The sequence below is a fragment of the Pan paniscus genome, chromosome 8, assembly GCF_029289425.2.
Source record: "Pan paniscus chromosome 8, NHGRI_mPanPan1-v2.0_pri, whole genome shotgun sequence".
In the NCBI taxonomy this organism is placed as follows: Eukaryota; Metazoa; Chordata; class Mammalia; order Primates; family Hominidae; genus Pan; species Pan paniscus.
The window spans coordinates 53,699,489-53,714,068 of NC_073257.2; positions in this window are offsets into that span (position 1 = coordinate 53,699,489).

The window sequence follows — 14,580 nt, forward strand, 5'->3', positions numbered from 1 at the left end:
TTCACATAATAACTAGACAGAAGCCTTCTGAGAAACTTCTTTGTGATGTGTGCATTCATCTCACAGAGTTGAACCTTTCTTTTGATTGAGCATTTCAGAAACAGTCTTTTTACATAATCTGCAAAGAGATATTTCTGAGTGGTTTGAGGCATATGGTGAAAAAGGAAATATCTTCACAAAAAAACTAGACAGAAGTTTTCTGAGAAATTCTTTGTGATGTGCACATTCAACTCACAGAGTTGAACCTTTCTTTTGATTGGGCAGTTTGGAAACAGTCTTTTTTGTAAAATTTGCAAGGGGATATTAGTGATCCCTTTTAGGCCTATGGTGAAAAAGGGAATATCTTCACACAAGAACTAGACAGAAGTGTCTGAGAAACTTCTTTGTTATGTGTGCATTCATGTCACAGAGTTTAACATTTCTTTTGATTGAGCAGCTTGGAAACAGTCTTCTTGTAGAACCTGCAAAGGGATGTTTCTGAGTGGTCTGAGGTCTATGTTGAAAAAGGAAATATCTTCATATAAAAACTAGACTGAAGCTTTCTGAGAAACTTCTTTATGATGTGTGCATTCATCTCACACTGTTGAACCTTTCTTTCAATTGAGCTGTTTGGAATCAGTCTGTTTGTAGAATCTGAAGAGGGATGTTAGGGAGCCCTTTGAGGCCTATGGTGAAGAAGGAAATATCTTCACATAAAAACTAGGCAGAAGCATTCACAGAAAATTCTTTGTGATATGTGAATTCATCTCACAGAGTTGTACCTTTCTTTTGATTGAGCAGATTGGAAACAGACTTTTTGTAGAATCTGCAAAGGGATATTTCTAGGAGGTTTGTGTCCTATGGTGAAAAAGGAAATATTTTCACATAAAAAGAAGACAGAAACTTTCTGAGAAATTTCTTTGTGATATGTGCATTCATCTCACAGAGTTGAAGCTTTCTTTTCATTAAGCAGTTTGGAAATGGTCTATTTCTAGAATCTGTAATGGGATATTTCCTAGCAGTCTGAGGCCTATGGTGAAAAAGGAAATAACTTCACATAAAAACTAGACAGAAGCTTTCTGAAAAACTTCTTTGTGATGTTTGCATTCACCTCACAGAGTTGAACATTTCTTTGGATTGAGCTGTTTGGAAACAGTCTTTTTAAAGAATCTGCAAAGGGATATTTGGGATCCCTTTGAGGCCTATGGTGAAAAAGGGAATATCTTCACATAAAACTAGACAGAAGCTTCCTGAGAAATTCATTTATGACGTGTTTATTCATGACAAAGAGTTGAACCTTTCTTTTGATTTAGCAGTTTGGAAACAGTCCTTTTCTAGAATACGCAAGGGGATATTTCTGAGCTGTTTCAGGGCTATGGTGAAAAAGGAAATACCTTCACATAAAAACTAGACAGAAGCTTTCTGAGAAACTTCTTTGTGATGTGTGCATTCATCTCACAGAGTTGAAACTTCCTTTTGACTGAGCAGTTTAGAAACAGTCTTTTTGTAGAAACTGCAAATGGATATTTGGAGTGCTTTGAGGCATATGGTGAAAAAGGAAATATCTTCCCATAAAAACTAGACAGAAGCTTTCTGAGAAACTTCTTTGTGATGTGTGTATTCACATCACACAGTTGAAACTTTCGTTTAATTGAGGAGTTTGGATACAGTCTTTTACTAGAATCTGCAAAGGGATATTTCTAAGCAGTTTGAGGCTTATGATGAAAAAGGAAATGTCTTCATACAAAAACTAGACAGAAACTTTCTGGGAAACTTCCCTATGATGTGTGCATTCGCTTCACAGAGTTGAAACTTTCCTTTGATTGAGCAGTTTCAAAATAGTCTTTTGGTAGAATCTGCAAGAGATATTTTTGGTCCCTTTGATGCCTATGGTGAAAAACGGAATATCTTCACATAAAAACTAGACAGAAGCTTTCTGAGAAACTTCTTTGTGATGTGTGCCTTCATCTTACACAGTTGAAAATTTAGTTTGCTTGAACAGTTTCAAAAGAGTCTTTTTCTAGAATCTGCGAAGGGATATTTCTGAGCGGTTTGAGGCATATTGTGAGAAAGATGATATCTTCACTTAAAAACTAGACAGAAGCTTTCTGGGAAACTTCTTTGTGATGTGTGCATTCATGTCACAAAGTTGAAACTTTCTTTTGATTGAGCAGTTTGGAAACAGTCTTTTTCTAGAATCTACAAAGGGATATTTGTGAGTGGTTTGAGGCCATTGGGAAAAAGGCAATATCTTCACTTAACAATTAGACAGAAGCTTTCTGAGAAACTTCTTGCTGAAGTGTGCATTCAACTCACAGAGTTGAACCTTTCTTTTGAGTGAGCAGTTTGGAAACACTCTTTTTGTACAATCTGCAAAGGGATATTTGGGATCCCTTTGAGGCCTATGGTGAAAAAGGGAATATCTTCATAGAAAAACTAGACAGAAGTATCTGAGAAACTTCTCTGTGATATCTGCATTCATCTCACAGTGTTGAACCTTTCTTTTGATTGAGCAGTTTGGAAACAGACTTTTTGTAGAATCTGCAAAGAGATGTTTCTGAGCGTTTTGAGGCCTATGGTGAAAAAGGAAACATCTTCATATAAAAACTAGACAGAGGCTTTCTGAGAAACCTCTTTATGATGTGTGCCTTCTTATCACAGAGGTGAACATTTCTTTTGATTTAGCAGTTTCAAAACTGTCTTTTTGTAGAATCTGGAAAGGGATATTTGGGGACCTTTTGGGGACTATGGTGATAAAAGAATTATCTTCACATAAAAACTAGACGGAAGCTTTCTCAGAAAATTCATTGGATATGTGCATTCAACTAACAGAGTTGAATCTTGTTTATGACTGAGTAGTTTGGAAACAGACTTTTTACAGAATCTGCAAAGGGATATTTGGGTTCCCTTTGAGGCCTGTGGTGAAAAAGGGAATATCTTCACATAAAAACTAGACAGGAGCTTTCTGTGAAACTTCTTTGTGATGGGTGTGTTCATCTCACCGAGTTGAACCTTACTTTTCATTGAGCAGTTTGGAAACAGTCTTTTTGTAGAATCTGCAAAAGGATATTTCTGAGCGGTTTGAGTCCTATAGTGAAAAAGGAAATATCTTCATATAAAAACTAGACAGAAACTTTCTTTATTTTATTTGATTGTTATTATACTTTAAGTTTTAGAGTATGTGTGCACAATGTGCAGGTTTGTTACATATGTATACATGTGCCATGTTGGTGTGCTGCACCCATTAACTTGTCATTTAGCATTAGGTATATTTCCACACACCTCTCCCCACACCCCACAACAATATCCGGAGTGTGATGTTCCCCTTCCTGTGTCCAAGTGTTCTTATTGTTTAATTCCAACCTATGAGTGAGAACATAAGGTGTTTGGTTATTTGTCCTCTCAAATACATTTATGCATCCAAAAAACACATGAAAAAATGCTCATCATCACTGGCCATCAGAGAAATGCAAATAAAAACCACAATGTGATATCATCTCACACGAGTTAGAATGGCGATCATTAAAAAGTCAGGAAACAGCAGGTGCTGGAGAGGATGTGGAGAAGTAGGAATACTTTTACACTGTTGGTGGGACTGTAAACTATTTCAACCATTGTGGAAATCAGTATGGTGATTCCTCAGGGATCTAGAACTAGAAATACCATTTGACCCAGCTGTCCCAGTACTTGGTATGTTCCCAAAGGTTTATAAATCATGCTGCCATAAAGACACATGCACACGTATGTTTATTGTGGCACTATTCACAATAGCAAAGACTTGGCACCAACCCAAATGTCCAACAATGATAGACTATATTAAGAAAATGTGGCACACATACACCATGGAATATTATGCAACCACAAAAAATAAAGAATTCCTGTCCTTTTTAGAGACATGGATGAAACTGGAAACCATCATTCTTAGATATAAACTTTCTGAGAAACTTCTTTGTGTTATGTGCATTCATCTCACAGAGTTGTGCCTTTCTATTGATTGAGCAGTCTGGAAACAGTCATTTTGTAGAATCTGCAAAGGGATATTCGGGATCCCTTTAAGGCCTATCATGAAAAAGGGAATAGCTTCACATAAAAACTAGACAGAAGCTTTCTGAGAAACTTCTTTGTGATGTGTTCATTCAACTCACAGACTTGAACTTTCTTTTGATTGAGCAGTTTGGAAACAGTCTTTTTCTAGAATCTTGCAAAGGGATATTTCTGACTAGTTTGAGGCCTACGATGAAAAAGGAAATATCTTCACATAAAAACTAGACAGAAGCATTCTGAGAAACTTCTTTGTGATGTGTGCTTTTAACTCACAGAGTTGAACACTTCTTTTGATTGAGCAGTTTGGAAACACTCTTTTGTATGATCTGCAAAGGGATATTTGGGCGCCCTTTGAGGCCTATGGTGAAAAAGGAAATTATCTTCACATAAAAACTAGACGGAATCTTTCTCAGAAAATTATTTGTGATGTGTGCATTCAACTCATGGAGTTAAACATTTCTTTTGATTGAGCAATTTGGAAACAGTCTTTTTGTAGAAGACACACTAGGATATTTGTGAGCCCATTTGAGGCCTATGGTGGAAAAGGAAATATCTTCATATAAAAATATACAGAAGCTTTCTGAGAAACCTTTTTATGATGTGTGAATTCATCTCACAGAGTTGAAACTTTCTTTTGGTTGAGCAGTTTGGAAACTTTCTTTTTGTAGAATCTGCAAAGGGATATTTAGGAGCCATTTGAGGTCTATGGTGAAAAAGGAAATACCTTCATATAAAAACTAGACAGAAATTTTCTGAGAAACTTCTTTGTTATATGTGCATTCATCTCACAGAGTTGAACCTTTCTTTTGATTGAGTAGTTTGGAAACAGTCTTTTTGAAGAATCTGCAAAGGGATATTTCTGAGCAGATTGAGGCCTGTGGTGAAAAAGGAAATATATTCATATAAAAAGTAGACAGAAGATTTCTGAGAAACTTTTTTGTGATGTGTGCATTCTACTCACAGTGCTGAACTTTTATTTTGATTGAGCAGTTTCCAAACAGTCTTTCTGTAGAATCTCCAAAGGGATATTTTGGATACCTTTGAGGCCTACGTTGAAAAAGGGAATATCAACATTCATCAAGGATATTTGTCTAAAATTCTTTTTTGGTTGTGTCTCTGCCCAGCTTTGGTATCAGGATGATGCTGACCTCATAAAATGAGTTAGGGAGGATTCCCTCTTTTTCTATTGATTGGAATAGTTTCAGAAGGAATGGTACCAGTTCCTCCTTGCACCTGTGGTAGAATTCGGCTGTGAATCCATCTGGTCCTGGACTCTTTTTGGTTAGTAAGCTATTGATTATTCCCACAATTTCAGATCCTGTTATTGGTCTATTCAGAGATTCAACTTCTTCCTGGTTTAGACTTGGGAAGGTGTATGTGTTGAGGAATTTACCCATTTCTTCTAGATTTTCTAGTTTATTTGCATAGAGGTGTTTGTAGTATTCTCTGATGGTAGTTTGTATTTCTGTGGGATCGGTGATGATATCCCCTTTGTCATTTTTTATTGCATCTATTTGATTCTTCTCTCTTTTCTTCTTAATTAGTCTTGCTAATGGTCTATCAATTTTGTTGATCCTTTCAAAAAACCAACTCCTGGATTCATTAATTTTTTGAAGGGTTTTTTTGTGTCTCTATTTCCTTCAGTTCTGCTCTGATTTTAGTTATTTCTTGCCTTCTGCTAGCTTTTGAATGTGTTTGCTCTTCCTTTTCTTGTTCTTTTAATAGTGATGTTATGGTGTCAAGTTTGGATCTTTCCTGCTTTCTCTTGTGGGCATTTAGTGCTATAAATTTCCCTCTACACACTGCTTTGAATGTGTCCCAGAGATTCTGGTATGTTCTGTCTGTGTTCTTGTTAGTTTCAAAGAACATCTTTATTTCTGCCTTCATTTCGTTATGTACCGAGTAGTCATTCAGGAGCAGGTTGTTCAGTTTCCATGTAGCTGAGCGGTTTTGAGTGAGTTTCTTAATCTTGAGTTCCAGTTTGATTGCACTGTGGTCTGAGAGACAGGTTGTTATAATTTCTGTTCTTTTACATTTGCTGAGAAGAGATTTACTTCCAAGTATATGGTCAATTTTGGAATAGGTGTGGTGCTGAAAAAAATGTATATTCTGTAGATTTGGGGTGTGGAGTTCTGTAGATGTCTATTAGGTCCACTTGGTGCAGAGCTGAGTTCAATTCCTGGGCATCCTTGTTAACTTTCTGTTTTGTTGATCTGTCTAATGTTGACAGTGGTTTGTTAAAGTCTCCCTTTATTATTGTGTGGGAGTCTAAGTCTCTTTGTAGGTCACTCAGGACTTGCAAAAATACTCAATAAAATACTGGCAAACTGAGTCCAGCAGCACATCAAAAAGCTTATCCACCATGATCAAGTGGGCTTCATCCCTGGGATGGAAGGCTGGTTCAATATACGCAAATCAATAAATGTAATCCAGCATACAAACAGAACCAAAGACAAAAACCACAGGATTATCTCAATAGTTGCAGAAAAGGCCTTTGACGAAATTCAACAACTATTCATGCTAAAATCTCTCAATAAATTAGGTATTGATGGGATGTATTTCAAAATAATAAGAGCTATCTATGACAAACCCACAGCCAATATCATACTGAATGGGCAAAAACTGGAAGCATTCCCTTTGAAAACTGGCACAACACAGGGATGCCCTCTCTCACCACTCCTGTTCAACATAGTGTTGGAAGTTCTGGCCAGGACAATTAGGCAGTAGAAGGAAATAAAGGGTATTCAATTAGGAAAAGAGGAAATCAAATTGTCCCTGTTTGCAGATGACATGATTGTATATCTAGAAAACCCCATTGTCTCAACCCAAAATCTCCTTAAGCTGATAAGCAACTTCAGCAAAGTCTCAGGATACAAAATCACAAACATTCTTATACACAAATAAGAAGCAAGCAGAGAGCCAAATCATAAGTGAACTCCCATTCACAATTGCTTCAAAGAGAAAAAAATACCTAGGAATCCAACTTACAAGGGATGTGAGGGACCTCTTCAAGAACTACAAACCACTGCTCAATGAAATAAAAGAGGATACAAACAAATGGAAGAACATTCTATGCTCTTGGGTAGGAAGAATCAATATTGTGAAAATGGCCATACTGCCCAAGGTAATTTATAGATTCAATGGCATCCCCATCAAGCTACCAATTACTTTCTCCACAGAATGAGAAAAAACTACTTTAAAGTACATATGGAACCAAAGGAGAGCCTGCATCACAAAGTCAATCCCAAGCCAAAAGAACAAAGCCAGAAGCATCACGCTACCTGACTTCATATTATACTACAAGGATACAGTAACCAAAACAGCATGGTACTGGTACCAAAACAGAGATATAGATCAATGGAACAGAACAGAGCCCTCGGAAATAATGCCACATATCTACAACTATCTGAACTTTGACAAACCTGAGAAAAACAAGCAATGGCGAAAGAATTCCCTATTTAATAAATGGTGCTGGGAAAACTGGCTAGCCATATGTAGAAAGCTGAAACTGGATCTCTTCCTTACACCTTATACAAAAAACAATTCAAGATGGATTAAAGACTTAAACATTAGACTGAAAACCATAAAAACCCTAGAAGAAAACCTAGGCATTACCATTCAGGACACAGGCATGAGCAAGGACTTCATGTCTAAAACACCAAAAGCAATGGCAACAGAAGCCAAAATTGACAAATGGGATCTAATTAAACTAAAGCGCTTCTGCACAGCAAAAGAAACTACCATCAGAGTGAACAGACAACCTACAAAATGGGAGAAAATTTTCACAACCTACTCATCTGCCAAAGGGCTAATATCCAGAATCTACAATGAACTCAAACAAATTTACAAGAAAAAAACAAACAACCCCATCAAAACGTGGGAGAAGGGCATGAACAGACCATTCTCAAAAGAAGACATTTATGCAGCCAAACACATGAAAAAATGCTCACCATCACTGGCCATCAGAGAAATGCAAATCAAAACCACAATGTGATACCATCTCACACCAGTTAGAATGGCAATCATTAAAAAGTCAGGAAACAACAGGTGCTGGAGAGGATGTGGAGAAATAGGAACATTTTTACACTGCTGGTGGGACTGTAAAATAGTTCAACCATTGTGGAAGTCAGTGTGGTGATTCCTCAGGGATCTAGAACTAGAAATACCATTTGACCCAGCCATCCCATTACTGGGTATATACCCAAAGGACTATAAATCATGCTGCTATAAAGACAAATGAACACGTATGTTTATTGCAGCACTATTCACAATAGCAAAGACTTGGAACCAACTGAAATGTCCAACGATGATAGACTGGATTAAGAAAATGTTGCACATATACCCCATGGAATACTATGCAGCCATAAAAAATGATGAGTTCATGTCCTTTGTAGGGACATGGATGAAATTGGAAATCATCATTCCCAGTAAACTATCGCAAGGACAAAAAACCAAACACCAGATGTTCTCACCCATAGGTAGGAAATGAATAATGAGAACACATAGACATAGGAAGTGGAACATCACACTCTGGGGACTGTTGTGGCGTGGCGGGAGGGGGGAGGGATGGCATTAGGAGATATACCTAATGCTAAATGACAAGTTAATGGGTGCAGCAGACCAGCATGGCACATGTATATATTTGTAACTAACCTGCACATTGTGAACATGTACCTTAAAACTTAAAGTATAATAATAACAAAATAAAAAAAAAGAAAAAGGGAATATCTTCACATAAAAACTAGACAGAAGCTTTCTGAGAAACTTCTTTGTGATGTATGCATTCATCTCACAGAGTTGAACCTTTCTTTTGATTGAGCAGTTTGCAGACAGTCTTTTTGTAGTATCTCCCAAGGGATATTTCTGAGTGGTTTGAGGCCTATGGTGAAAAACGAAATACCCTCATATTAAAACTAGACAGAAGCACTCTGAGAAACTTTTCTCAGATGTGTGAATTCATCTCACAGAGTTGAACATTTCTTTTGATTGAGCAGTTTGGAAACAGCTTTTTTGTATAATCTGCAAAGGTATATGTAGGAACCCTTTAAGATTCATGGTGAAAAAGGAAATATCTTCACATGAAAACTAGACAAAAGCTTTCTCAGAAAATTCTTTGGTATGTTTGCTTTCATCTCACAGGGTTGAACCTTTCTTTTGATTGAGAAGTTTGAAAACCATTTTTTTTTGTAGAATCTGCAATGGGAGATTTCTGAGCCTGAGCAGTTTGAGCCCTATGATGAAAAAGGAAATATCTTCACTTAAAAATTAGCCAGAAGTTTTCTGAGAAACTTCCTTGTGATGTGTGCATTCATCTCATAAAGTTGAAACTTTCTTTTGACTGAGTTGTTTGGAAACAGTCTTTTTGTAGAATCTGCAGAGGGATATTTCTGAGTGGTTTGAGTCCAATGGTGAAAAAGGAAATATCTTCACATAAAAACTAGACAGAAGCTTTCTGAGAAACTTCTTTTTAACGTGTGCATTCATCTCACAGAGATGTGAGATGTGCACATCTTTAGATTGTGCAGTTTGGAAACAGTCTTTTTCTAGAATCTGCAAAGGTATATTTCTGAGAGGTTTGAGACCTAGGGTGAGAAAGGAAATATCATCAATTAAAAACTAGACAGAAGCTTTCTGAGAAACTTTTTTTGTGATGTTTGCATTCAACTCACAGAGATAAACCTTTGTTTTGATTGAGCTGTTTGGAAACAATCATTGTATAGAATCTGCAAAGAGACATTTGACATCCCTTTGCACCCTATGGCGAAAAAGTGAATGTCTTTACATAAAACTAGACAGAAGCTTTCTGAGAAACTTCTTAATGATGAGTGCATTCATCTCACAGAGTTGAAACTTTCTTTTCATTGAGCAGTTTGGAAACAGTCTTTTTGTAGAATGTTCAAAGGGATAATTCTGAGTGTTTGAGGCCTAGGGTGAAAAGGAAATACCTTCACATAAAAAGTAGACAAAAGCATTCTGAGAAACATCTTTGTGATGTGTGCATTCAACTCACAGAGTTGATCCTTTCTGTTGATTGAGCAGTTTGGAAGCAGTCTTTTTTTAGAATATGCAAAGGGATATTTGGGAGCAATTGGAGGACCATGATGAAAAAGTAAATATGTTAATACAAAAACTAGACAGAAGCTCTCAGATAATCTTCCTTATGATGTTTGAATTCATCTCACAGAATTGAACCTTTCTTTTATTTGAGCAGTTTCAAAATAGCCTTTTTTTATTTTATTTTTTTCAGAATCTGCTGAGGGAAGTTTGGAAACCCTTTGAGTCCTAGGTGAAAAAGGAAATATCTTCACGTAAAAACTAGACAGAGTTTTCCCAAAATATACTTTGTGATGTGTGCCTTCATCTCTCAGTGTTGAATCTTTCTTTTGATTGAGCAGTTTGGAAATAGTCTGTTTGCAGAATCTACAAAGGGATATTTCAGCACCCTTTGAGGCCTATGTTGAAAAGGGAAATATCTTCACATAAAAACTAGACACAGACTTTCTGTGAAACTTCTTTAGGACGTGTGCATTCATCTCACAGAGTTGAAGCTCTGTTTTGATTGAGCAGTTTGGAAACAGTCTTTGTGTAGAATATGCAAGGGGATATTTCTGAGCAGTTAGAGGCCTATAGTGAAAAAGGAAATATCTTTACATAAAAACTACACAGAAGCTGTCTGAGGAACTTCTTTGGGATGTGTGCATTCATCTCACAGAGTTGAACCTTTCTTTTGATTGAGCAGTTTGGAAATAGTCTTTTTCTAGAATCTGCAAGGGGATATTTCTGAGCAGTTTTAGGCCTATGGTGAAATAGGAACTATCTTCACATAAAAACTAGGCAGAAGCTTTCTGAGAATCTTCTTTGTGATGTGTACATTCAACACACAGAGTTGAACCTTTCTTTTGATTGAGGGTTTTGGAAACAGTCTTTTTGTAGAATCTGCAGGAGGGATATTTGGGATCCCTTTGTGGCCTATGGTGAAAAAGGGAATATCTTCACATAAAAGCTACACAGAAGCTTTCTCATAAAATTCTTATTGATGTGTGCATTCATCTCACAGAGCTGAACATGTCTTTTTATTGAGCAGTTTGGAAACAGTCTTTTTCTAGAATCTGCAAAGGGATATTTCTGAGCAGTTTAAGGCCTATGGTGAAAAAGAAAATATCTTCCCATAAAAACTAGACAGAATATTTCTGAGAAAGTTCTTTGTGATGTGTGCATTCACGTCACAGAGTTGAAGCTTTCTTTTAATTGAGAAGTTTGTAAGCAGTCTCTTTCTAGAATCAGCAAAGGGATATTTCGGGGTGGTTTGAGGCCTTTTGTGAAGAACAAAATGTCTTCACATATAAACTAGACAGAGCTTTCAGAGAAACTTCTTTTTGATGTGTGCATTCAACTCACAGACTTGAACTTTTAACTTGATTGAGCAGTTTGGAAACAGTCTTATTGTGGATTCTGCATTAGGATATTTCCGAGCGGTTTGAGGCCTATGGTGAAAAAGGAAATATCTTCATACAAAAACCAGACAAAAGCTTTCTGAGAAACTTCCTTGTGATGTGTGCATTCATCTCACAGATTTGAACCTTTCTTTTGATTGAGCAGTTTTGAAACAGTCTTTTGTAGAATCAGGAAAAGGATATCTGAGGGCGCTTTCATGCCTATGGTGAAAAAGGAAATATCTTCACATGAAAACTAGACAGAAGCTTTCTGAGAAACTTCTTTGTGATGTGTGCATTGAACTCACAAAGTTGAACATTTCTTTTGATTGAGCAGGTGGAAACAGTCTTTTTCTAGAATCTGCAAAGGGATATTTGAGATCCCTTTGAGGCGTATGGTGAAAAAGGTAATAGCTTAACATAGAAACTGGACAGTGAGCTTTCTGAGAAACTTCTATTTGATGTGTGCATTCAACTCACAGACTTGAACTTTCCTTTTGATTGAGCCTGCACATTGTGCACATGTACCCTAAAACTTAAAGAAGAAGAATAATAATAAAAAGAAAAAAATAGTTCAACATTTCTTTTGATTGAGCAGTTGGGGAACGGTATTTTTATAGATCTGCAAAGGGATATTCCCAAGCGATTTGGGGCCTATGCTGAAAAAGTAAATATCTTCTTATGAAAACTACACAGTAGCTTTCTGAGAAACTTCTTTTTGATGTGTGCATTCATCTCATAGAGTTGAAACTTTCTTATGATTGAGCATTTTGGAAACAGTATTTTTGTAAAATCTGCAAAGGGATTTTTGGGATCCCTTTGAGGACTATGATGAAAAAGGAAATATCTTCACATAAAACCTAGACTGAAGATTTCTGAGAAAATTTTTTGTAACGTATGCATTCATCTCACGGAGTTGATGCTTTCTTTTGACTGAGCAGTTGGGAAAACGTCTTTTTGTAGAATCTGCAAAGGGATATTTCTAAGAGGTTTGTGGCCTATGGTGAAAAAGGAAATATCTTCACATAAATACTAGACAGAAGCTTTCTGAGAAACTCTTTTGTGATGTATGCATTCAACTCACAGAGTTGAACTTTCCTTTTGATTGAGCAATTTGGAAACAGTCTTTTTGTAGAATCTCCTGGGGAATATTTGGGAGCCCTTTGAGGCTTCTGGTGAAAAAGAAAATATGTTCACAAAAAAACTAGACAGAAGCTTTCTGAGAAACTTCTTTGTGATGTGTGCACTCATCTCACAGAGTTGAACATTTCTTTTGATTGAGCAGTTTGGAAACAGTCTTTTTGTAGAATCTGCAAAGGGATGTTTTTCAGCAGTTTGAGGCCTATGATGAAAAAGTAAATATCTTCACATAAAAACTAGACAGAAGCTTTCTGAGAAACTTCTTTATGATGTTTGCATTCATCTCACAGGTTTGAAACTTTCTTTTGATTGAGCCATATGGAAACAGTCTTGTCATAGAATCTGCAAAGGGATATTTAAGGGCAGTTTGATGCCTATGGTGACAAAGGAAATATCTTCACATAAAAACTAGACAGAAATTTTATGAGAAACTTCTTTGTGATGCGTGCATTCATCTCAGAGGGTTGAAACTTTCTTTTCATTGAGAAGTTTGAAACAGTATTTTTGGAGAATCTGCAAAAGGATATTTGGGAGCCCTTTGAGTCCTGTGGTGAAATGGGAAATATCTTCACATAAAAATTAGACAGAAGCTTTCTGAGAAACTTCTTTGTGATGTGTGCATTCATCTCACAGAATTAAGGCTTTCTTTTGATTGAGCAGTTAGGAAACAGTCTTTTACTAGAATCTGCAAAGGAATATTTTGGAGTGGTTTGAGTCCTATGGTGAAAAAGGAAATATCTTCCCATAAAAACTAGACAGAAGCTTTCTGAGAAACTTCTTTGTTCTGTGTGCATTCAACTCATGGAACTTCTTTGTTATGTGTGCATTCAACTCACAGAGATGAAATTTCTTTTGATTGAGCATTTTGGAGACAGTCTTTTTGTGGAATCTGCAATGGGATATTTGGGATCCCTTTGAGGCCCATGGTGAAAAAGGGAATATGCTCACATAAAAACTAGATGGATGCTTTCTGGGAAACTTCTTTGTGATGCATGCATTCATCTCACAGAGATGAAACTTTCTTTTGATTGAGCATTCTGGAAACAGTATTTTGGTGCAATCAGCAAAGGGATATTTCAGAGCCCTTTGTGGCCTATGGTGAAAAAGAAATATCTTCACATAAAAAGTAGGCAGAAGCTTTATGAGAAACTTCTTTGTGATGTGTGCATTCATCTTACAGATTTGAACGTTTCTTTTAATTGAGCAGTTTGGAAATAGTCTTTTTGGAGAATCTGCAAAGGGACATTTCTGAGTAGTTTGAGGCCTATGGTGAAATAGGGAATATCTTCACATAAAAACTAAACAGAAGCTTTCTGAGAAACTTCTTTGTGATGTGTGCATTCAGCTCCCGGTGTTGAAACTTCCCTTTGATTGAGCAGTTTGGAAAATGTCTCTTTGTAGAATCTCCAAAGGGATATTTGGGATCTCTTTGAGACCTTTAGTGAAAAAGGTAATATCTTCACATAAAAACTAGACAGAAGCTTTCTGAGAAACTTCTTTGTGATGCGAGCATTCATCCTATAGAGTTGCAAGTTTCTTTTGATTCAGCAGTTTGGAAACAGTCTTTTTGTAGAATCGGGAAAGGGATATTTGGGAGCCCTTTGAGGCCTATGATGAAAAAGCAAATATCTTCACATAAAAACCAGACAGAAGCTTGCGGGAAATGTCTTTGTGATGAGTGCATTCATCTCACAGAGTTGAACCTCACTTTTGATTGAGCAGTTTGGACACAGACTTTTTGTATTATCTGCAAAGGGATATTTCTGAGTGGTTTGAGGCTTATGGTGGAAAAGGAAATATCTTCATATGAAAACTAGACAGAAGCTTTCTGAGAAACTTCTTTGTTATGTGTGCATTCAATTCACAGAGATGAACTTTTCTTTTGATTGAGCAGTTTGGAAAAAGTCTTTTTGTGGAATCTGCAATGGAATATTTGGGATCCCTTTGAGGCCCATGGTGAAAAAGGGAATGTCTTCGCATAAAA